At 33.9% G+C, this 3,766-nt stretch overlaps 1 long non-coding RNA gene across 1 annotated transcript; it reads right to left on the reverse strand.

Moving 5' to 3' along the window:
* Nucleotides 1–2,744: 2,744 nt before the first annotated feature.
* On the reverse strand, nucleotides 2,745–3,266 carry LOC143738005 (uncharacterized). The gene is made up of 3 exons (XR_013203805.1): nucleotides 3,114–3,266; nucleotides 2,870–2,928; nucleotides 2,745–2,782 (listed from the first exon to the last, which is right to left on the reverse strand). It is a non-coding gene; the product is annotated as an uncharacterized LOC143738005 (long non-coding RNA).
* Nucleotides 3,267–3,766: the final 500 nt, after the last annotated feature.

A 3,766-nucleotide genomic window follows, 5' to 3' on the forward strand; every position in this document is an offset into this window, starting at 1 on the left:
CTTCTTGATCTAATATAACGACAATCACACGTTTATAAGCGCAACCTGAGCGACGTGAGCTTACAGAGACTTATCAGACGTATGGGGGCTGATGTAGTTTCTGAAATGGTAATATAAAGGCTATTGGTTCAAACCATGAGTCATGAAGCATGATTCAGCATTGAGCTCCTGCAAGACCTGTTTATTCAGTGATTAAAGGTGCAGTGTGTGATTTTTAGCGACATCTAGTGGTTCGGCTGCGAGTTGCACTGAGAGCTCAGCGCACTGCTCACCCCTCCCTTTCGAAGAAGCTACGGTGGCTGAAATGGGACAAACATATCGTCGTCTGAAGCAGAGAATAGCCAAGAGTGGTTAACATTATAATGGACTGTGGTACAGAAACAGTGACAAACCACATCATGGATAAAGTTTACAAAGCCATAGTCAGGTGAGGATCAAGGGTCTAAATATATAATATAATAATAGTAATCAGCTGATTGTCTCACGAACGTAACCAGCACATTTATCCCCACATAGCAAACCCATAACACAGCGAGGGAGAAGGAGTAAGTTACATGAAACAATCCAACTACATATTTTACACCACTGACAAGGGAAAAGTCACTACTCACGGTGTTTATGGCTAGCTTCTAGCTTTCTGCTGCTTCTCTTTCAAGGTAGTGACGAAACGCGCTCTGTAGCGCTGTGTGTTCGCGTTCAGCTACGCTAGAAACATGACGTCACAATATGTCGACCTCCATACAAGTGGGTTATGTAGATATAAATGTCTCATTCTAAGCTAATAAATACATTACGGTTTATTAAGTAAGTTCTTTATACACCACTGAACACACAGTTAAGGATGTCATATTGCATTTCTGTTAATAGATGCTCAAAATGTTTACACATTGCACCTTTAAGCGTCTTTTATCTGCACTGGTGTACGTGTACCACATAAACATTCATTCATTCATGAGCTTCTCTGAGGTAAAACTACAAACACCAAAACAAATTATTCAAATAATCTGGTTCCTGATACTCACAGAAGCAAAGCATCCTTTATTTATTTTTGGATTGCCCTTTTCCTATTTCTTTTTGGACTGACTTTCAAATAAATGATAATGATAATAATAATATTCATTTAATATGACATTTTACTTTGTTTTCAAAACCCATATTTTTCTGAAAAACAATGTTATATTATTAGCCTAATCTTTTAATTATTTTGTCAAAGTTTTAAATTCATATGACAAAAATAACTCAAAAGAAACCCTCGTATATTACCTTTTATAACACCGATCTCACAATATACTTTAAACCTCTTTCGAACACGAGATCACAAAACAAGCTTATAAAAACAATACAAATTTGAAAGCTTTTTAAATTAATTTAACAGCCCTAATAAAATATAGCATAATATTTTATTCAATTTCTTTCTTTTTTTAATTATTAGTTTTATTTGTAATTTTTACATACATGTTCATTTTATATTTTAGTTGTTTTTGTTATTCCTTGTTTATAAACTCTGAACTGTATTACAATGCCTTGTATTTGTATTTTTTTGCATTGTACTTGTCTTTAATTGAAATAATAAAAGAAAAACATAATTTTCTGTTGTAGATTAACTCATACACGACCCAACTATTGGTACTACTCATGACGTGTCTAGTACGCACTTGAAAAGCACGTGACCCTCGTCCACTGAGCAGTAAGCAAATGTTCCAATCTAAACAAATATACGTCTCTGCGGAACAACAAGAAGGCGTTTCCCAATTATTGGGCGTTTTCCAACCATCCAATCAAAACCGTACGGATTCGGAAGCCCTTTCAGAAGCGGAAATGCGTTATTTCTCGTTTTTCTCGTCTTGATTTTTACTATTTTGTCTACATCGCGACAACATTTATGTCAAAATAAAATACAGGCTACAGCTACTTATTTTCTTTAAAAAGGAATTATTTCATAAACCAAATGTCCCGTTCTTATGTTATAAGATACAGATCTTGTATATAATAGCCTGTAAGTGTGTATTATATTTTATAATATTCTCTCCTACCTGCATGCATTATTTCTCTAAATGTAAACCTTACACTAAATGTAAAATTACTTTATTACTCAACTATTTATAATTACATTAGTTTTATTTTCGTTTTGTGTGTGTGTGTGTGTGTGTGTGTGTGTGTGTGTGAACAACACAACATAAATCAAGTTGTAACGGTGATTAACAAGGAAAATTAATAGCAATTTCCAATAAAGTTACCAAATCCTACTGTAAAGCAAAGGTGAAAATGATTGTATTGGTCTTTCTCACCTGTATTTTTCAAAATATTATATATGTAATGACTGATATTTAAGTGATATTTGTAGCTTACATTAAATATATAAAGTAAAACGTATTGACCTTTAAATGAAGGTAAAATGTGTTTACTTAGAATAGTGACTCTGAAAACTTTAAACATTAGCTTCACTTTATTGACTGTATAGATACTGTAACCAATATGATGAAAAACTGTATTGATAAATGCAGCATTCTCTACTTAATGTAATAGTAAAAAAGAGAGATTCCAATAAAATAAAATAAGCAATAAATGATGCAAGTTCAAACACGAGGAACACATTGCATGAAACATCACCATCTTGAAGCACAACCTCCAGTAAGAGTTCACGAAGGACCAGGAAGTTATACATGAACAAAACATAACAATCTGAACTTCTTGTGGTTATTATGATTCCCTTGCCTTTTATACATTGAGTGATGACGGATACATGCCTCCTGTATGTTCAGGGGTTGGTCAACAGTCGCCACTATGAAGGGACAAATGAAGAACATCAGTAAATGACAGTCAACATTTACTATAAATAATAAAGCACCTCAAACAAAATAAATCATACCAGTTTTGTGTGGCTTGTCAGTCCGCCTTCTCTTTCTTTGCTGGATTTCCATGACCCATCTTGATACATTTATGACATAAAAACACATTAATAATACAGTATATCAAGTTTTATTGCATGAAGATATGACAACTAAAAGTCACACTAACTGTAAAGGCATTTTGCCATCCTTGTCATTATTTTTTTTAGAAAAGGACTAATAACAATAAAAAAGAAAGAATGAAAGAAAGAAAGAAAGAAACACCTTGGTGGGAATTTCTCCAGCAAAAGGACAGACCACCATCGTCTTGGTATGTCTGACTATAGTTGGAAAAAGCACAAGTTTATCAAAACAATTCTTAAACTTACAGAATGTTTTTTAATGAGCTTGGAAAACCCACCTCTGAAAAGTCAAATGTCCCCCAAGATGACATACATACAGCAACATGAATTATGTATTAATAACTGCACATGGGTTTAATATTGACCAGGCACCATTGATATATAACCATTGATCTGAAGACTCCACAGCTGCAAGACTTCTCTTGTCGAGGTATATCCTACATATAAGTAAATTACATATGACAATGACAGCAGTGAAAATGATTGGCCTTTTGGCCACAGCTGTATATAACATAATCTAAAGCATAATTGAAAATAGCCATGTTAGTAGACGTGAAAAAAAGAGTTTAATACACATTTATAAGATATGCATATACACTCACCTCCATATTCAGTTGCTCTTATTTTATGCCCAGCTGTATGGGTCACTATTTGATGATACTGTCTGGGTTTATTTGAGAAGTGCAGAAGTGCATGTGAATAAGTTAGCATCTGTGTCGGTAGCGCTGTGGTCGATGTCCTCTCGCTGAATTGTGATGTGCTGAATAGACAACAAATGCATCCATTTTAATTTAA

The sequence above is a fragment of the Siphateles boraxobius genome, unplaced genomic scaffold (genome assembly GCF_051911475.1).
Source record: "Siphateles boraxobius isolate OS27281-9 unplaced genomic scaffold, OSU_SipBor_1 136, whole genome shotgun sequence".
Taxonomy (NCBI): Eukaryota; Metazoa; Chordata; class Actinopteri; order Cypriniformes; family Leuciscidae; genus Siphateles; species Siphateles boraxobius.